General features: G+C 36.5%; 2 protein-coding genes and 1 long non-coding RNA gene across 9 annotated transcripts in view; 2 read left to right on the forward strand and 1 right to left on the reverse strand.

The window, feature by feature from the left end:
- Positions 1-22,397, forward strand: part of pik3r3b (phosphoinositide-3-kinase, regulatory subunit 3b (gamma)) — a 481,128-nt gene that overhangs the window by 189,340 nt on the left and 269,391 nt on the right.
- LOC147843556 (uncharacterized) overlaps positions 1-22,397 on the reverse strand; it is a 536,892-nt gene that overhangs the window by 27,796 nt on the left and 486,699 nt on the right. The gene's annotated exons all lie outside the window — the stretch shown is intronic.
- LOC147843557 (uncharacterized) lies at positions 9,459-13,504 on the forward strand. The gene is made up of 3 exons (XR_015493873.1): positions 9,459-11,419; positions 11,561-12,828; positions 13,064-13,504. It is a non-coding gene; the product is annotated as an uncharacterized LOC147843557 (long non-coding RNA).

Here is a 22,397-nt window from a genome sequence, read left to right on the forward strand (position 1 = left end):
TGCTGCTTGCAATAGCACTACTGTGCTGCCATGGCTAGGCTAGTAAAATGATGATTTTTGACTCACTCATTGATACTAAAATATTGTCTTTTTTAAATTCAGTACAATCTAGGTTATGCATAAAATTGATAAAGTCTTACAAATTTATATTATTTATTAAAATAATAAACAATTATTACAAAGCAGTTTTGGTTTCTGGCCAAGCACATCCAGAATTTTGGGTTTCGTCCCAGAATATTAATTTCAGGTCATCCCTAATGCATAGTGTCAAATCAAAACAAAACAACTCAATTTAGTTTTTTTGTTTGGTTCCTACCATAATACGTTTTGGTTTTAAAGATTATTCGGTAAATAGAACATTTATTATTAAATTATTAAATTATTATTAAAATATTTATTTTAAATAAAACTCTTTACTAACAATGTCAAAGACATCGTTCGCTGCCATTGTTGATCTATTTAATGCATACTTGAAATGCATACAACCCTTGCTTTATGTATTTTAAAATGCATTTGGACAATTCTCTGACAATATAGGGCCATGCATTATTCAGACAGTCTAATAGCAATTCTCAGTTCAATTCATTTCACATCAGGAACAACTGCCTGTTTAGTGCTGTTGACTTGATTGTTTGCTATGCAATTTATTTATTCATATTTTTGCGCACCATCACCATATGTGCATATAGCTGCAAACTACAAGAGCCATGACCCTTCCCAGCTACCTATGCTCCTGTTGATTGATTGATTATTTATGTCATGTGTCACAAAAGCAGATGGATACATAGCTATCTTTTTTATTTCATTTTGGGGATTGATGTGAACCACTTCCCTTGTGACAGCATGAGCTGTCAGCCCCGTTCCACTTTTTCTGAAGACTAAAAGAGAACATCATAGGAATTGAGGGAAGCTTGGTTATACCCTGTCCTTGCAGACACATCAAAGTCCTTTAAACAAGCTCGTAGTTTTCCAGGCTGCCCTCAAGTTAAATAGTTACTCTCCATCTTAACCTTCTGTCCCCTTTCATCTTTCCTGAAAATTTGCAGCTCCTCCGAAACAGACAGCACTCCAAGGAAATTAATGATGCATCAGTAAATATGACCCACAGAGCCATGTTGACACAGGTGGTGCTCTTTTACCTTGGCTCCATCTTCAATTTGCTCGTCTTTTACAAGTAGCAAGTTTGTTTAAAGTCTTCCCATCTGCTCTGAGCTATACACAACCTTCATAATGTTTAGACTGCAGCATGAAAGGGGGGGGAAAGGCCGACTTTCTTCTCCAAACGAACGAAAAGTATTTGATTTGCTCAAACAACACACTTAATTCAAAGTAGATTTTTGCACCAATTTGTTTGCTGAGGCAGCTAAGGTTAAGCAAACGCCATATTTCAAGTGCATCAGAGAATTTAATTGCCGAAGAATCAGTCTTTGTTGGCGGTGATCTTCTCAATGTCAAATACTGGTGAACACGTCTCAGATCTCAGACTGACACTGTCAGTGAAAGTTAGTTGAGGCGTTTGTGCTGCACTGATGGCTGCCTGAAGGCAACCTAGTTTCATACTTGTCATGGTTGTCTCATATGCTCTACCGATTAAATTGAGGAGGCAGAACACACTTTGATATATTTTTACACATATATTCTACAGTGCACAGCATAAATAAGTACTACACCCCCTTATAAAAGTAACATTTTATCCATTTCTAAGCCAATATAGACAGTAAATGTTGGTGTATTAGAACTGGTGTTGGTGCAATGTTGTAGTTTGTGCATTGGTGCACAACAAAACAGCTTTAGTAAAAAGTCATTAAAATAAAGCCCAATCTAAATTCTATTTTGGAACCCCTGAAACCCCTTTAAAATGAGTGTGTAGGGGAAGAAATCAAAATTTACCCTTCAGAAATGGGACAGCTACGACACCTGCACACGTCATCGTATGTCATCGCAAGCTCTTGCTTCATATGAGATTGATGATCGCGACTGCTATAGTTATTCCAGTTGTATTCTTTTTTTGGTATGTATCTTTAGGAAATCACTGTAGGCTATGATTACATGTAATCAAAATGATATAATGAGGCATTAGGCTCGTAACTGTACTGTGCATATACACCATTCCCATATTCATTCATGTGAACATACGAAAACAACATTAACATTATAGCAGACACTGTAAAAAGCTCATTCCCAGCCTCTAGACTTTTCAGACTGGGTATTCGAGTGTCATCGATTGTCAGATGTGAAAGTATGTTGTGGGACTACTATAAAGGAGTTATTATTATGGATTATATAAATAAATTTAAATAAATTAATTTAACAAATAAATTTAGTGGTTTTTATTTTAGTGTTTTTTTTTTTTTTTTCCAAGAGTTCACTCTTAGCTGGTGATTGATTATAAAGCTTGTTTGGCATGCTGTCCCGGGAGCTTACAAGCCCTGAGCTCATAAGATCCTCGAGCCCGGGGCTCCCTCCTGTTTGCAAGGCGAGAGGGGAGTTTCAGTTCTGGTAGATCTCGAGAATTCCCCTGCTGTAGTAGCTAATAAACAGATAGTGATTGCTCTTAAGAGATAACTACTTACTAGGAGCATGTCTATGGTGCAGATTTAGATTAGTCAATTAATTTAAGTTGCATTAACTTAAGTTGCAAGTTTTTGGATGGTGGGATGAAACCGGGGGAAACCCACGTGAGCATGGGGAGGGGTAAGGGTAAGAATTGGGATTGGGCCTTAGAGTTTGGTCTACAAATATCATTAGAAATATTAATAATGTACGTTGGAATAAAAAAAAAATACTTTATCTAAATTACTTTTTTTATTTACTCTTGATTTATTCTTAATTCAAATATTTTCCCTCACATATTATTTTGGTTGTGCTATTGTTTAGACCAGGGGTCATCAACCCTGTTCCTGGAGAGCTACCTTCCTGCAGAATTCAGTCCCAACCCTGATCAAACACACCTGAACCAATTAATAGTACCTAAAGCAGCTCTTGATGATAACAAACAGGTGTGTTTGGTCAGGGTTGCAACTGAAATGTCCCGGAAGATAACTCTCCAGGAACAGGGTTGGTGACCACTGGTTTAGACCATGGTCTTTAGTTAGCTCCAGTTTTGTCTTGGTTCTGACTAATGGTGAGTTCAGACTGCAGGATTTTCAAAGTAGTCGCAACACAATTGTTTTCACACTGCATGACTATCTGGGGTAGCGTTCCGTCGCTGCTGTGTTTACACTTCAAGATGGACATGGGGTTTCACTCTGCATGAATTTACAATAGGAGAACCACCGACAACTTTGTCTCGGTTCCATACTATGTTTCACAACCAAAAGCATGCGAGAAGTGACATGAAATAGACGCGAGGTCACATAGTATATATTTATTTACATAAGTACATAATGAGAAAGAAGCCTTAAGTGGTGTGGGAAATATACTTATTTTGCTCTCCTGGGTTCGGGAATTAGCAATTTCTGTTTACCTTTTTTTTCTTTTTTGACACGATTGTGATATTGCTCAGATGACACATTGAACAGACACTGGTGCTCATGCTAAATTTCCACTAGTTTTCCCTCCATTTCTTGGTTCCAAATAGACTGAAAAGAAGCCCTTACTACTCCCTGGAACTTGGAACTTCTCAGCTGGATGCTGCTCTCTTATTGACTGTAGCTAATCACCAATCTCATTTTCAGTCAGAACACGTTTCACATGGCATGATTTGAATCGCAGACAGCTACAAATATTTAGCATGCCAAATATCTCACGGTGTCGGCGACTCATCGGCGATTCTCTCAGAATGCATCTGTGATAGTTTACACTGTGTGATTGTTACTCGAGTGAACAAGCACACATTTGTCTGTGATTTCAGCCATTTGTTTGCGATTTCTCAAAACCTGTCGCCGAGTCAAAATCAGAGCTGAAATCATGCAGTCTGAACTTAGCTAATCTAATGCAGTGGTCAACAAACTTGTTCCTGGAGGGCCGGTGTCCGGCAGATTTTAGCTCCAACCGTAATCACACACACCTGAACAAGCAAATCAAGGTCTTACTAGGTAAACTTGAAACATCCAGGCAGGTGGGTTGAGGCAAGATGGAGCTAAACCCTGCAGGGACCTCCAGGACCAGGATTGGTGACCCCTGATCTAATGTATACACACACATATATTATCCTATAGATTATATATATATATATATATATATATATATATATATATATATATATATATATATATATATATATATATATATATATATATATATATATATATCCTATATTGTCTATACCTATAGAAAAATATGAATTTAAAAGAGATATGTGATGGGGTGTACTCTTTTATGCTTGGCATTGTATGCAGTCTTGCTAGAGAATCTACACATGCCAGAGGCTTTTTTTTTTCTGGAGAAACTCAGAAAGAATCATTTTAATCACAGTCTTCAATCAAATGTATACATCATGGCAGAGAGAAGTTAAAGGTCACGCACTAGAGATATGGCCCTAAGTCTTCTTTCACGTGTCTCTTGTCTATACTTCTCTTCGTCTATAGATATTTATGTATCACTAGCTGTTCCTCCAGGCTAATTTGTTCTATTCTCAGGAGTATTGTCTTGTCAGGTGAATGTCAAACTGTTTTTTGCGTGGGTTATTGCATTTAATGGATGTCACCAGATGGGCTGCAGCTTTGTTTGACGGAGCTTGAGGTACAGAATTTACACACATCTCACCTTTAATGATAGTTGATAGATTTCTTGTTTTAATTATATGACCTTAAGTCTGGTTTCCTCTGTTCATTAATTGACGTGTCTGGTCTTCATCAGTTTATGGCACTAAGCTTGAGAACTTTAAAATCCCTTAAGCTGCAGAGTTCTTGATGCAAATTGCATTGGACTCTGAGATGTTTGAATTTTCGCCAACTACTTTAAATGTTGGCAGGTTCTGTGAAAATGGAGCCTATTCATTTATTAGTGTGTTGCTCACTAGTCTGAATGTGAATTATTCATCCTTGTATATTTACTTATGCATAGCTGAAGATATAAAAGACATTTGAACATTCTCAGATTCTAAAATTGTCTAGTCTGATAACCTTTCTTTCAAATTTTTATGAAAAAAACATGTTTTTTTTTAAATGAAGAAATATGATTATCCGCTTGTTAAGTTGTGACACAAGGAATACTGTTTCTGGATCTAAGTCGCTACTCATTTAAATTGAAAAAATAGTCATTTATGACCATTTTTGAGTCATAATCTAGGCCCAAATGGAATTTGCCCATGCTGAAATCTGCAGATTTTCAGTCCATCATTGAGTCTATTTACTCAGTTGTGTGTAAATTTATATTTATTCAGTTTTTAATTTAGTTTTTAATATTACTAATATGAAAACATTCATATGATTTACTTACAATACAGTTTGTAAAGTAATTATTTCTGTCTTTTAGTAGATATATGGTAGAAGTATTATATGAGAGACTTGCTTTGTTTACCAAATAAGTGGATCGAATAGGATTTGCATTGTAAACATTAAATAAAAGTTAAAAAGGTATTGTTTTTTATTTTTTTATTTAGTATATTAAGTTTTTAGCTACGCTGCAATGCAGGGGCACAGTAGGTAGTGGTGTTGCCTCAAAGCAAGAAGGTCGCTAGTTCGAGACTTGGCTGGGTCAGTTGGCGTTTCTGTGTTCTACAACGGTCCAAAGACACGGTCCAAAGACATGCGGTATAGGTGAATCCCTAGTGTATAAGTGTGAATGAGTATGCGGTTGAGTTGGCGGTTCATTCCGCTATGGTGACCCCAGATTAGTAAAGGGATTAAGCTGAAAAGAAAATGAATGAATGAAAGTTTTTAGTTACAATACTCCCAAAAACATTCTGCATAAATATGTAGATTTTTTATAATATTCTGCACAGAAATAGAAAAAATGTCCGCAGATTCTGTCTGCCCCAGGTTATATCTCACATCAAAGTTAATTTTATATAAAGTCATGGGCGACGCAGTGGCGCAGTAGGTAGTGCTGTCACCTCACAGCAAGTAGGTTGCTGGGTCGCTGGTACGAACCTCGGCTCAGTTGGCGTTTCTGTTTGGAGTTTGTGAGTTCTTCCTGCATTCACGTGGGTTTCCTCCGGGTGCTCCGGTTTCCCCCACAGTCCAAAGATATGCGGTACAGGTGAATTGGGTAGACTAAATAGTCCGTAGTGTATGTGGATGTTTCCTAAAGATGGGTTGGAGCTGGAAGGGCATCCGCTGTGTAAAAAAGTGCTGGATAAGTTGGCGGTTCATTCCGCCGTGGCGACCCTGGATTAATAAAGGCACTAAGCCGACAAGAAAATGAATGAATGAATAAAATCATGGTGTACATGCATCACAAACACCAATAATTTAATAAGTATTATAAATATATATATATATATATATATTGTAATCGTGACTTTTGAAAGTAATACTTTGTCGTGTAAATGTTTATTATTACCATTTGTTGAGTCTCCCTATATAGTTTGATATAACTATCCTACCCGGAAGCTGCTTCTCGTGACATCACGCTTAACAGCCTCCTATGTTTATAGTTATTTCACTTTAAAGAAAATGAATATGAATAACCTTCTATTTCCCATAAAAGTGAAATTACTGAACCTACACAAAAGAGCTTACGAAGAAGAAAATGCTATTTTTTTTTAGATGTTTTTAGCTGTTGTGGTAGAAAATCATGTGGCATGGTGGCTCAGTGGTTAGCACCGTCGCCTCACAGCAATAAGGTCACTGGTTCGAGTCCTGGCTGGGCCAGTTGCCATTTCTGTGTGGAGTTTGCATGTTCTCACCATGTTTACCCCACAGTCCAAAGTCATGCATTATAGATTAACTTAATTGGCCGTAGTGAATGGGACCAAATTCCTGCCTAAAGTATTGCGGTCGCGGATAGAAAATTTATGCGCGTAAATCAAAATATTGACATCGCATGTAAAATTATAACATGTGAAAATGAGAACTAAATGCAGAATAAGAAACAACAAGGTTGTGTACCAAAATATAATGAGCGCAAAAAAATAAATAAATAATGTTTGTTTAGACCAAATCTGCTCATATTTAAATGGCAGTAGGGCATCCACTGCGTAAAGCATTTGCTGGAATAGTTGGCTGTTCATTCCACTATGGCGACTCCTGATAAATAAGGGACTAAGCTGAAGGAAAATGAATGATTGAAAATCATGGTTATTCTACTGATATTTATTCCTCAAAAACTTATTTTATCCTTTTTTTTCTATTTTGTGTATTTTATACTTATTTTATCTCCCTCACTGATCATTTTTATTATGGACTGTTTTAGACTCTCTAATGGATTTGCGTTCAATCCCTTTGCCAAAGTATGACTCCATTTCTCCCTCCGTGGTCCTGTGTGCTTGAATCCTGAAATCCATAAATGTTCTTAAATAAATGTTCCACTTCTCTTCCCCTCAGCTTCATTCTTTCTTGAATGAAGAGAGTCAAATCTGGAGATGATGACTATATCATCTCCTTGTGGCTTTTTGTAGCCTTCATCTAAATTAAGAGGCTGACAGAGGGACACTACTATTAAATCACCAATTTATTTGCTCACTGGAAACTACTAATAGTCCTCTAAAGTCTGCCCGCTGCTGTACTGCCAAGACAACCTTAGTCTGAACTCAATTTTTTTTCACTCTGGATCCTGTAGGTCCATTTAAACCATAAAGCTCAGAAAGGAACAAAAGTTCACAGCAGTCATCTTCCTGATTATTGTTCCCTGTTGACAAGAAAAAGGGCTGAAAGACTTTTCATTTGCTCTTTTCTTTCGTAGTTTCATGACAGGAACATTTTATGGGTGTCTTTGACCACAGTTGCCTTAGGTTTTTTTGGCGTAAGATAAAGGCATCAAAGTCAAAAGTACATCAAGTGGAGTGTTTATGGAAAGGAAGATGTTTGTGAGTCATTCTCATTTAGTACCTATTGGAGTTTACATTTCATTCCCTGTAGGCAGCAAAGATGGATTGTGAAAATTTGGGACTCATGTCATGTGTCCAGTTTTTAAAAGGTTTTCCTTTGTGCCCTCTCTTATGTTCTGTATTCTTTAATTTTTTTTTTTTAATCATTTTTCATTTTTTGAACAAAAGTATCTCAGGTTTGTAAATTTTCAGGTTATTTGATCAGAAATATATTAATTCTGGGGTTGGTATGTCACATGGTTCAGAAGAACAATATTTATTTGAAATTAATATAGTTATAGTGAATTATTTTTTTAAATATAGTTTTTTTACTGTCACCTTTGATCAATTTAATGCATCTATGAAACCAAACCAAAGTTTTGAACTGTAAAAGTTTGGTTTAGCTGTATCAGTATTGGCAAATAAATGCTTCTTAATTTCAGAAAACTAATTAATAATTAATGCAATTAATAAAAAACAGTAAGAAATAAGAATAATTTGCCAATATATGGACATGATGGTGGCACGGTGGCTCAGTGGTTATACCGCTGTTGCCTCACAGCAAGAAGGGCGCTGGTTTGAGTCCCAGCTGGGCCAGTTGGCATATTACTGTGTTTTTCCTCTGGGTGCTCTGGTTTCCCTCCACAGTCCAATGACATGTAGTATAGGTGAATTGATTAAACTGAATTGGCCGTAGTGTATGAGTGTGTGTGTATGAGTGTCTATGGGTGTTTCCCAGTTTTAATGCAACTGGAAAGGCATTCGCAGGGTAAAACATACAGTATGCTGGAATTGTTGGTGTTTCATTTTGCTGTGGCAACCTCTGAAATAGAGACTAAGCCGAAGGAAATCAGACAATGATCATATTTTTTTATGAATAAGCATTTATTAATAAAAATATTAAAAAAAGAAAAAAATTGGTCACATTCAGCGCGGTTTGAATGAAGTCTGTGTTTACTTGCAGTGATAGCCCTTAAGACAGTTCTTTTCATCTGAGAAGCACAGGCGAACATTACACTTGCTACATACTGTGTTTGTGTATCCGTTATTGCAGTTTTTGCAGCGTCCTTTCCAAGTCTTTACTGGGAAATGTGCAATCATGTCTTTGCGTACATCCACTGCGAGGTGATCTGATGACCTCTTGGCTGGGGGACTCACATCTGATGACTAAATATATATGTGTTCTAGACATTGTAATAAACACACTAAAATATTTGAGGAATTTTACCTATTAAAATCTTTAAAAATCCAGACATGCAAAAAAGGAGATCAGCTCAATGCTACCTGTAATATTGCAAGTAGAGTAAGTTCAAGGCAGGGTGACCAGACCTATAAACACCTTTTCTATCCAATATTATCATCAGGACACACAATAGGACCCACTAATCATGTAAATGTGTTTTTTTTAGAATTATAAAAAAAAAAAAAAATATATATATATATATATATATATATATATATATATATATATATATATATATATATATATATATATATATATATATGTGTGTGTGTGTGTTAAAATTAACAACAATGGCTTTGTTTAGGACACATACCTACAAGACAAAAGACCCACAAAAGACCCACACTTTTTGTTTTATTAGTATGGTTAATACAGAATTCATCGAGGATTCTACACCCAGGTTGTCTCCTCAAAATACTCTGCTCTGACGAGATTATTGTTGATTATTGTAAATGGTGGCTGCCATGGTGAAGCAGGAATGTTTTCAGTGCTCTGACACTCACTTGCGGCTTCTGCGAATGGACAGTTTGGGCCAGAACGGACCACATCATTGTGGGCTACGCTCAGTTCTGGCCTCACCTCGGACCTCATTTGGCCTCTTATTGGCCTTTAGAAGAACACAGCTTTGGTCATACCTCTCGTTGAGGGGAAACTCCCAGTTTAAAGCAGTGTGGCCTTCGAAACACATGCGCCAACCCGAATCATGGCCTGGCAGACTCGCTTGTTTGGATCAAACAGTACTTGCTGTTTCCATAGAATTTCAAGGACTGCATATATTTTGACATCAAGCTGCATGAATGTGCGTGTGGATCAGTGTGGTTACAAAGTGTAGTTATCAGTGTAGTTACAAAGTAACTAGTCACTGTTATTAAATTGCACTGCAAAAAAATGCTGGCTTCCACATAATCGATTTGTGTTGGGAAACATGAAGGAATTACACTCACTGGCCACTTTATTAGGTACGCCTGTACAACTGCTCGTTAACGCAAATTTCTAATTAGCCAATCACATGGCATCAACTCAATGCATTTAGGCATGTAGACATGGTCAAGACAATCTGCTGCAGTTCAATACAAGCTTCAGAATTGGAAAGAAAGGTGATTTAAGTGACTTTGAACGTGGCATGGTTGTTGGTGCCAGACAGGCTGGTCTGAGTATTTCAGAAACTGCTGATCTACTGGGATTTTCACACACAACCATTTCTAGGGTTTACAGAGAATGGACCGAAAAAGAGAAAATATCCAGTGAGCGGCAGTTCTGTGGGCACAAATGCCAAAGGTCAAAGGAGAATAGCCAAACTGGTTCGAACTAATAAAAAGGCAATGGTAACTCAAATAAGCACTCAATATAACCGAGAAATGCAGAAGAGCATCTCTGAATGCACAACACATCAAACCTTTAGGCAGAAGGGCTACAGCAGCAAAAGACCACACAGGGTGCCACTCCTGTCAGCTAAGAACAGGAAACTGAGGCTACAATTCACACAGGCTCACCAATATTGGACGATAGAAGATTGGAAAAATGTTGCCCGGTCTGATGAGTCTCCATTTCTGCTGCGACATTCAGATGGTAAGGTCAGAATTTTGCCTCAACAACACGAAAGCATGGATCTATCCTGTCTTGTGTCAATGGTTCATGCTGCTGGTGGTGGTGTAATGGTGTGGAGGATATTTTCTTGCCACACTTTGGGCTCATTAGTACCAATTGAGCATTGTGTCAACGCCAAAACCTACCTGAGTATTGTTGCTGAGCATGTCCATTCCTTTATGACCACAGTGTACCCATCTTCCAACCAAATAACGCGCCATGTCATTATGTGCAAATCATCTCAGACTGATTTCTCGAACAGGACAATGAGTTCACTGTACTCAAATGGCCTCCACAGTCATCAGAACTCAATCTAATAGAGCACCTTTGGGATGTGGTGGAATGGGAGATTCGCAAAATGGATGTGCAGCAGACAAATCAGCAGCAACTGTGTGATGCTATCATGTCAATATGGACCTAAATGTCTGAGGAATATTTCCAGTAACTTGTTGAATCTATACCACGAAGGATTAAGGCAGTTCTGACGGCAAAAGGGGGTCCAACCCAGTACAAGTAAGGTATACCTAAAAAAGTGACCAGCGAGTGTAAGTTTATTGTTTTTACTGTTTTAAGTGGATTTAACATAAAACAATTCAGTTTTCAAGAATTGTTAATTTAATAGTTATATTGTCCCAACTCGTTTTTAATCAATAGTTTTAACAAACAACAAACTTTGAGTGTACTTTTCTGCTAAAAAATAAAGTAAGGGATTACTTTTCATTTTTAGGTGATTTAATTACAGTTACAGATAAACTTGCCTCAACAGTTTACTATGCAGTAAATGAATTCAGAGAAGTAGATTAAAATAGATTTTGCAGAATGGTTCTATTTTTCAACTAAAGAACATTAGGCAATTGCATATGCTCAAAAACATAATTGAGAAATTTGGTTAATATGGTTACATTTACATACAGTATGGTTACATTATACATTAATCTGGTATTCTCTTGAGATAATGTTCAAAAGAGTTTTTTAATGTCCTCTTAGGAGTTTATTTCTATGTGTATTTTAGTATTTTGTAAATTAGAAAAGTATAAACTCAACTGTAATGATGTATATAGTAATTTAATTTCTTTTTTTGAAGTAACTTACTCAACACTGGTTTGGATATTGAATTGTGCTGCAAAAACCTCAAGGATCATCTAAACAGATGGATTAACTTTTTTTTTTTTCTTTTCCATTAGTGTATGTTGGGTAGATGTTTGTTTCTTATTGTGATCTAGATAGGGGGTATATTAGCCCACAACCACAATTCATCTTTATTTTCCCATCCCCGTCTGAGAGAACACGCTGATCTATCTCTAAGTACGCCATAAAAGAGAAGGACTGCAGTAGCAAAATATGTAGCCGCATGGGAGCCACTGCACACTCGCTTTTTGTTTTACCTGCTTTTTTCCTTTTCAAGCGCTACTGTTGGATCAGGAGCGGCTGATTACTGTCACAACACATTATCCAACCCATGAGTCTCCTCTTTCTATTTCTCTGTCCTGGCATCTCTCTTTGATTTAACAGCCCAGGGACATTTTCTTCTTGTAATAATTTATTGTTTCTTCTTTTTACTACAGTGACCGTTTCAGCCTTGCATTTTTTATTCTTTATAACAGGCTCATTAATGCTTTATGGCTAGTGTCCTTTTGTTCAGCTGATGAGTTGATGTAGAGTGGATATTTGCAGAATAAAGTTTTGTGAGCATTGCTTTTACTCCAGAATCTTTGTTCTTATTAGACATGTGTGGCACAACATGAGCTTTTAATAAGTGCTTAAGATATCATGTTTTTATTGAGAGTTGACCTTTGGGAATTTTTGCAAACTTGAGTCTTTTATAAAAAACAAATTTGCCTGAGGAGGGACCACCTTCTCTTTTATACGGTAATTAATTTAAATGTAATGGAAGCCAAACCACATGCTGCAGTTATGAACTGCTTATATTTTTGATGTTTAGAGACTGACACTTTTTTATGTGAGAATTAATAAATAAATATTATGTTTAGCACCATGTTCAGCATTTTTTTTTTATAATTTTAAGTTTACTAAATAATAATAATAACATCAACAACATACACTACTTGACAAAAGTCTTATCCAAGTTTTAGGAACAACAAATAATAACTTGATTTCAAGTTGAATATTTGGTCACACACCCCTATACTCAAAGTAACCCCAAACTATGATTTTTCCTGATCTTGACTGATTTCTGTGAGAACTTTGGGTTCCAATAGGTCTTCTGCAGTATTTATGATGATTGGGATGCAGTTCAACAGATGGTTCACCGTAAAAATCTACCTTCTGTCACTTTTCCAAATGATCAACTAGAAGTCAAGTTATTATTTGTTGGTATTACAACTGGTATTAATGACAAGATTTTTGTCAGGTAGTGTGCAGTAATAATAAAAGCATAATAATAATTGTGATTTCAGCTTGATCCAACATTTCTGCCATTTTTTCGGAATTGAGAAAAATTACAATATTTTGTCAAACATTTAATTTTTTATGGAAATATTAACCAAAATAATTGTTTCCAATTTCTGAATGTATGCTTTAAAATTCAAAGCTATGTCACCTAGCTAGTCATTGTCTCATACTGTAGTTTTTAGTTTATAAACTCATGGATGTAAAAAAAAAATGCTGCATAGGCCTATTCTGAAATTGTAGCCTTATACATTTCTGGATTAATTTACGCAAGGACAGCAGGCACGAATGGCACTTGTGAGAGAAATTTGAGATCTCATAAAGCATACACAGTGTCCTCTGGTGGATTCATGAAAACAAAAACTGAGAAAAAAGTACCTGCCTCTGTCCAGAAATGTATTTAATCGTATGTTTTTAGAATGAGACCGGGTTGCAAAAATATTTGTGAAATGTGAGCTTTACAGTATATTGTAATTGACAGCAATGGAAATAACACTTACTGCAATGTAAATTTAATAAAAAGGCTAAGTAACACTTTAGTTTAGGTCACAATTTTTGTTACTGCATGCCACTACACTTCATTAAAGCTTCACGAAACCCTTTAAGTACTTTTGAGATTTTAACAGATTTGTGTGTGTTGAGCATCAGTTAAGACAATGTTAGCACCTGTTAGCTTTAATTGTGGGGAAAAACTGGATAATTTTGAGCTTTTGTCAGCTAATTTCAGCTTCCTGTTTTAAAATGATTTTTAGGGCGGGATCAAAATCGGCGACATGGTGCAAAACTGCAAGTGCAAAGATGACGCATCAATTTATTATTCGTAGAGGAGTTTTTTTTATCCTATTAGAAGAGTCTGCTTCTTAATTATTCATGACCTCACATGCTTTCCGAAGGCATTGCAGACCTGCCAGTGCCAAGCTGTGAGACTGGGACCCACGGCACACAGTATTTAGCTGTTCATTAAGGGTCATATGTGTTTGTTTCCATGATCCATGGGGTTTGTTGCATGTTTTTCCCCACGATGCTGTCAGGGCCGATACAGCAAAGCTGTTTGTGTGCAGCAAGCATTTTTGTCGGGAGAGCGGTATGAGAATTGGAGAATGGCAGACGTTTGTCTTTTGTCAGGAGTACCTATGATTCAGACCTGGGGATTGAGGGAAAATTCCTCATTTATAGTGTTTAAATGAACATGATTATCTTTATATTGATATAAATTGTGGTTATCTGTATATGAAATTACGAATAACAAATGTATCAGGGCATTAAATTACTGTTTATTTCTTTGCATTTTAACTTTGTAAACTATAAAATCATGCGTCTCCTCCATAGACTGTAAAATATATGGACGTAGTATCCGTGACGTCACCCATAGGTTTCTGAAGAGCGCAAAAGAAGCCACAAGTAGGCACGGCCAACCGTCGCCATTTTGGTCACGCGTCATCACACCCACGGCGGGATACCAAACAAGGGCAAAGAGGCGGAGACTGAGCGGAGCTACAGACACCTGCTAGCATTTAGCTTGGACCTAAATTTAGCTTGGAAATGCTTAATACTTTATCACCTGTGACTCGTTTGTATTCTGACCACTTGTGCTTTGTTGTACACTATATCAATAAAGTGTTTAGACTTTTAAAAACACTGCTGTAATACATTGAGCCACTAAACATTGTTCTTATGACGTTTTTCAACAGGAGGAAAACGCAAATTACTTACAAACACATCAGATATAGTCTGTGTTAGTTACTGTAAGACTATTGATAAAATCCAGCATAACACTGTATGACAACGCTTCAGATGACTGTTCTAGAGCCTACAGCTAATCAATCTGACAGATTCTGGAGTGCATTACAGCTCTAAATATAAACGATAAACGATCTTAAATGAAACAAATACATGTATAGAGATGGTAGATAAGTATATAACTTTACCCACATGGGAAACGGAGGCCGAGTTCAGTGGCTAATCTGCAGGATTCAGCTGAGGTGACGTGACGGCGAACAACGAGACCTAGCTGTCAATCAAGTGACCACGCCCTTAATTATGCAAACTTAATATAACTTAATATAAAGGAAACGGATGAGTTATAAAAAAATTCACCCCCCTCACAGTTGTTATGAAGGGTAATATTACCTGTATTAACCAAAATCTTTTTTTGTACCAGGCTGTAAACACCTTTTTTTCTGCTGTAAAGTTGGCCATTCTAACAGTGGGCTCAATTGAAATTTGCTCTGTTTTGGAGCCAGGAGCGGCCAGGACTAGCGGAATTTCGGATGAATTGCAGTTTTAGTTACTTCCGTATTGGCTTCCTGAGGGAGAGCGGGAGGTTGCCGCTTGGTCTCCTCACGGTTTGTGTCTCATTTTGTGAGCTAACTGACAACAGTTGTTCACTTCCTTCCTTCTCCCGTGCTGGCCACGCCCACTCCTGCCCTTTGCTCGTGGAGCTTTACGCCCATTATGATCCATCTTTTCAAATAATTCTGAGGTAGACCTGAACCGAAAGTGGGGGTGTCATAACCACACATGACCACCCTTTAACCACTGGCTTATTACCTGCTTGTTATAAAGATATAAACTGTTTATAAAGTACGATCTTATTCAGCATTCCTAATCCTACCCAAAACCTAAACCTAACTTCTACCTTACTAATCAATAATAAGCAGATAATTAGTTGTTTATTAAGCTAGTAGTGCTAGTTATTGGTTTGTTAATACAGTGAAGTGTGATGTAAAGTGTTACCAAAGTGACAGTTATTTATATGTGAATATTTAAAAACCTCTGCTTTATGCTTCCATAAAAGCATAATAAACAAATGCATGTTTGTGGCAAAAAATAGACTGAAATTTAATGATGTACTGCTGAATGCTATAAGCTGTTAGCCAGACAGCTGAAGTAAATACACACAATGTTAAATATGCATTACTAGATCTGACACTTCCAACAGTGCAGAAAAAAAGCTTCAGATAATGGAATCTAATCATGGAATCATGGCAGTTATAACAATTATGAGTCTCGGAAAGAAGTTTCCGAAAAATACAGAAAGACTGTAATTTAGCATTCACATTGTCAGCAAAGAAAAGTGTTGAAAAGCATGATGGTAAAAAGACGTTAAGTGTGTGTTTTAAGCAGTGGGGGGCTAATTACAGTTATTTTTATTGGACAGGCACCTCCAGGTATATAATAAATGAAGCTCTTTGTTTCTTTGAGGTTCTTTTATTCTTCATATTTCCCCCACTCGCTTCTCTCTTCCATCTGAAGCATTTGAAGTACAGGAAATCGTCGCTTTAGCTTAGGCGCATCCCAAAATAGATCTGCAGCACCATGGATAAAGATCAAACGGCATGCAGTACCAGAGCCTTTCCTCATTCCTCTGCGGGCTGGTGTGAAGGTCTCTCTTTGGTAGAAATGGGGCATGATGAGGCGGGGGTGAGTGCTTGAGATCTGGGATATGGGGGAAGTGTGGGAGAGACGGCGCGTTAAGCCGCTGGCATGGGGAATGATTAGGGTTTTAGTTAAAATTGGAAGGAATGGCTTTCTCCTTTATTATTGAAATAGCAGCACATTTTGCTGCTGTGGTTAAAAAAAGTAGCTAAGTCTACGTTTAAGCTTAATTAAAGTTTATTCAGTACTTGTGTCAGACTCTCAGGAGGGCCACAGAGAATGGTCACAAAGAAGATGGATGGTTTTACCTAAACTGCTAAACTGAAAGAGCTTTTATTTAGATATGTCATATATGAATTTATTACAGTGTCTTTGTTTTTACTATGGATAAAATATTAAATGTGTCTTCCAAATAAAAATGCTTTGTTCCAGTTTTCAACTTTTAAAGGGATACTTAACCCCCCCCCCAAAAAAAAATATATGTTAGGGGTGTAACGATTTATCGTTGTACGATTTATTGCGATGCAAAAATGTCACAATATGCATTTTCTCTTATTAGTTGAGCTGTTTGCACGTGAGCTACGTTCCACCTGCTATCGCACGTGAGTTCAGATTGAGCAGCAGTAATGTTAGCAGACCAAGATGAGTGGAGTTGAAATAGAGGATGGCCCATCCTCTCAAAATCAGACATCTGGCAACATTTCGGTTGTACAGTCATTGCTTTAGACTCGTCCGCTTTTTGACACGCATACTGGGTCAAACATCCTAAGTTTTAAAGTCTTCACAGTGATTTACATACTTTGCACAGCGACAGGGATACCTCCTAATGGTGTTGGAAGAGTCACATACTGTATTTATAAGGTACAATTTACCCTAAAATATCATTCTGTCTTCATATAATGTTCCCGCCGCAAAATCACACATGACGTGAGCTGACCGTGAGCTGTTACTACAGAGGGCGGACTATGATTGACGCGCGTGTATGGCAAGCCGTTTTAGCATTTAAACCTTTGTTCTGACTAACCATAAATATATTTAGAGATATCTCTAATTATATTTTGACTAGTCATAATTATAATTCGACTAGTCAGAATGACAATAAGAGATATCTGCAATTACAATTGTACTAGTACAAAATCAGATTGGAGATATCTGCAAATATATTATGACTAGTCATATTCCTATATTGACTTCCATTGAAAAATATTTGCAGATATCTCTAAATGAGTTTTGACTAGTCACAATTGTAATTAGAGATATCTCTAAATGAATTTAATTAAATATGAGTTAAATACCTGGAAATGTGGATTTTTTTTTTTGCACACACAAAAAACGCAAGTGACCAAGCAAAGCCTTAAGCTCTTACTGTTAACTTTAATTGAATAGAAAGCTTTTTTTTTTGCACCTTTACTTAAATTGTTCCTTAATTTTGTCTCTGTCATTTCAATAATATTTTTAAGAAGTTTTTAAATTGTTTTATTTTCCAGAGACAGGCCTGTTTAATTTATTTTCTTAAATAAGGTTCACTTTAACAAGTTGAAACAAAAGAAATACATAAAAAATAGTTTACTTGGTAAAATTTGCATTTCAGTTTAATTTAAATTTTTTTTTTCCAAATATCGTGATACATATCGAATCGTGAACATTATATCGTGATACACATCGTATCGTGAGCTGAGTGTATCGTTACACCCCTAATATATATATATATATATATATATATATATATATATATATATATATATATATATATAAATCTGTCATCATTTACATATGGTTTCAAACTCGATTCCTGGGTTTCAACTCTGCATAGTTTAAATCCCACCACCTCCAACTCACACGTGCTAGTCTAGTAGTTTTGAACACCTTGATTAGTTGGATCAGCTGTTTTTGATTAGGGCTGGAGCTACTGCAGAGCTGTGTGTTGTATTGCTTTGGAAAATATTGCTTTGGAAAATATGGTCATTACACAAAATAGTTTTATTTATTTATTTTTTTTCTTATGTACACAAATATAACATACACTATACTTAATGTAGTATTAAAAACTTTCTATTTACTTTTAATTTACTCAATGAGGATTTTAACAGTTAATGAAGCCATGTCCATTTCATTATTTAATAATGAATCACTAAAATTCTACAATTAATATCATTGCATATAATTAGTTAAACTTCATTGTTATTTTCCTGATAAAAGTTATGCCTGTCATTGCTGTAAGCAGTCCAACCATCTACATATGTTCTGGAGTTGCCCTAATTGATAAATGTCTGGTCCAGTGTTTTTAATACAATTAACGACACTATATGAGCTATGAAGTCAGAGCCCTTGACAACCCTTTCTGGTATTTTAGAGAGAGTTGACTTGACTGTTGATCTTGGCAGGTTATTGCTTTTTCTACTCTTTTACCTAGACAAGCCATTCTTATCAAATGTAAATAGGTAATTCCTCTATCACATGACATGTGGATCCGAGTAATCTTAAAACTTGAGAAATTAACATGTTTACTTGCAGGATCTCTCAAATCTTTTTACAAGACCTGGAATCCTGTTTTAGACTATATTAAAGGCTTACCCTGTTCAGTTGATATCAGTTCTGTTACACAGCAAATAACTGGAAAGAGAAAATATTGACTCCTTAACGCAAACTTCAGTCATTTACTCATTTTCTTTTCGGCTTAGTCCCTTTATTCATCAGAAGTCACCACAGCGGAATGAACCACCAACTTATCGAGCATATGTTTAATGCAGCGAATGCCCTAACAGCTGCAATTACTGTGAAACATTAACGCAGACTTTTAGATTTTGTTTTTCTTTTTATCTTTTTATTGTAAACTTGCTTAATTATTATTAATAATTATTATTATCTTTCATTTTTTTTCATTTTATATTATTTTTAATTCATTCATTTTTTTTTCTCTCAGAGGATATGTTTGTTTATAATTCATAAATTTAATTTTATTTTGGGATAGTGGAAAAAAAAAAAACTTAAACAGTGTGTAAATTGTTCTATGTTATATTGTATACGACTATGTATGGTCTTGTTAAACACCAGTTTAAAAAAAAAAACCTTCATCATTATTGACTTATTTTTGTGAGAGCATGAACAAAAACAAATTAATAAAGTAAGTAGATCTGTTGTAGATCTTAATTTCTATTTGAAATGTATAAAGAAGGCACAGTGGCTCGGTGATTAGCACTGTCTCCTCACAGCAAGAAGGTCGCTGGTTTAAGTCCTGATTGGGCCAGTTGGCATTTCTGTATGTAGTTACATGTTCTCCTCGTGTTCGTGTGGGTTTTCTTCCACGTGCTCCAGTTTTCCCAACAGTTAAATTAACCGTAGTGTATTGTGAAAAACATGCAGAAAAGTTGGCGGTTCATTCTGCTGTGGTGACTCCTGATAAATAAATGCATGAATATATTTATAAATATATACAGAAAATGATAAAGGGGCTATAAAAAGGTATTTCTTTTCATATACATTTAATTAGTAAAACAAATATGTATCAGTCGACCTACTTTGGACTCCATTGAATTTCAGTGTATGGCCAAAAAAAACTGAATCCCAGATCTACAGTCAGCACTACACAGGTGAATTATTTCACTCCCAAGAGCCTGCTGGCAATGAAAGAATTCATGCAGCAGAAATTGAAGTAATTCTGCAAGTTAACAAAGAGAAATGTGAAAGGAAGAAATGGCGCTATTACCTAGTTCCCTGCATTGAAAAATAGCATGTTCACTCGTGCAATAAAAAGGCCTTAGATTCTATTTTCTAATTCCTGATTTAAACACCGTTCCTCTCTTTACTCTATAATCCATTCTCTACAGCAACGTAATTGGTGCTTCTAAGAAACGAATCCAATAGCAGTAAAATACATATAAGTCAGGACTCTATCCAGTCTATGCAGTGACCTGTGGGAAATTGTTACACTGCTGCAAGCGAGAGATAGCTGACATAAGTGAGCCGTTCCTTATGTGTTCTCTACTTAGTTCAGTGAGCCCATTTTCACAGCTAGACTTGCACTGCGGTTTGTTATTTTAATTGCCAATTATAGTCTGCCCGCTCAAGAAAAGAGCAGTGCTAAAGAAACTCTGCATCATCCCCCTTTGTCTTATGGTTACCCCATTTTCACCCCCCACACTCCCTCCCATCCTAACACTCTTCATATTCAAGAATCCAACACCTAAACTGTCACCTTCCCTGTCACTGTCATCCATTCATCCATCCACCTAAATGAGGACATGCGTGTCACAGAAAGACAAAAAGACTCTCACATCTTCATAGATGACAGGTGATTGTTGTTCTCAAAGAGTCTGGGAAACTCGCCTATTAAACGAAGGCAAGCCTCGGGCCTGTTAGGTAAGTTTTTGCAGAATACGTTACGCTCCTGTCATGCTTTCAGTTTCTTTGGCTTCCATCACACTCCCAGCAGGATGTCGTGCATTTTTGTGCTTTGAAGCTCCAGGATACTTCAAGATGGTGCTTCTTTATGGTTGTGTCAACGTTAATGGATAGGAAAGAGTTTTATTAATAGAAATAAAGAAGTCTGGTTTATGTGAAGATACAGAGATGATACTGTTGAACACATATTAGGATTCTTTTAGACCTGGCTTGTTGTTTCAGTGCTCCTGGCGTGTTTTCTCAACTTTACTCTGTTCATTTTGACATGTAAACATCTGCCTCACAGCATGTGGTCTTGGCCCATTTAAAACTGATTTCCTGTGGAGGCCATTTCATAGCTTCGAACTTACAAAAGCAAAGGATTGATACCATTTAACCCTGAAATTAGTTAGTAAAGTAGGATGCAAGTTATTACTATTTGATCTTAAAAACCTAGAGGCATTCTATGCACTGCTTTGGAAACATACAGAAAGACCTGTCAATTGGGAACCACCAAAATAGGAGGGATATAATAACCTTTTTTTAGTTCTTCAATATTCTGGTCGCCAAGTTCTAGTTGCAATTGTTAAGTGATGAGAACCTCACATAAAAAATATTAAAGTAGTCTAATTTAGTGAAAAAACACACACAAACAGCAAGATTACCTACAGGCAGCGTTGAGTGTTAGTGTTGCTACAAGTAGTGAGGCAAATAGCTTAACTACATTTCTTAGTAGCATGGCGGTAGCGTCGAAATCAAATATCTTTTTGGTAGCGAAGCTAATATATTAAGCAAGTAGCTCAGTAGCATCCACACAAGCTATACATACATATACTGATTGCAAATCATAAGGTGACGCAACCGATATTCGCGGAGCAGGCCGATATCTGGCTGTTGAAAGTAAGTCCATACTAATCTATGAGACAGAATAGCGAATTCTTCTTTTTCATGTTTTATGATGATCGAAAACAAACTTTTTGGTGAATTACTGCCACCTCTCATTCCGGTCGGTAATGCCGCTAATGTCACCAATCAATCATTGGGCTGACACGAGAAACTTGCTTAATGGAAAGATAACTGTAGAGGAAATATTTCGGAAGCTGGTCCATATCTTAAGGTACATGTCTTAAAGAGCACCTATTTTGGTGTCTCCAGAATGCGTTAGTAAAATTTAGCTCAGATAAGATTTAGATCAGATAATTTATTATAGCCTAAAGAATCTGTTAATTTTGGTGTCTGAAAACAATGTTGCTGTTTTTGTAGCCTCGGGCTTTAAATCCAAATGAGCTGCTTCTCCTTACCCACCGTTCCCACGTGCGTATCAGCTTTTGCAGAGTAGGTGAAGGGGTGGAGTTTATTCAAGCTTTTCTGACATGATGAGTCTCACACAAATGCCGTTTGCAGTACACACACACACATTAGTGTTTACTGACACAATGTGGCTGTGATGATCATAGTGGTTAAGAATTTTACTTTCTTTATTACATA

Source organism: Danio rerio, chromosome 6 (assembly GCF_052040795.2).
Source record: "Danio rerio strain M-AB ecotype USA chromosome 6, GRCz13ab, whole genome shotgun sequence".
Classification (NCBI taxonomy): domain Eukaryota; kingdom Metazoa; phylum Chordata; class Actinopteri; order Cypriniformes; family Danionidae; genus Danio; species Danio rerio.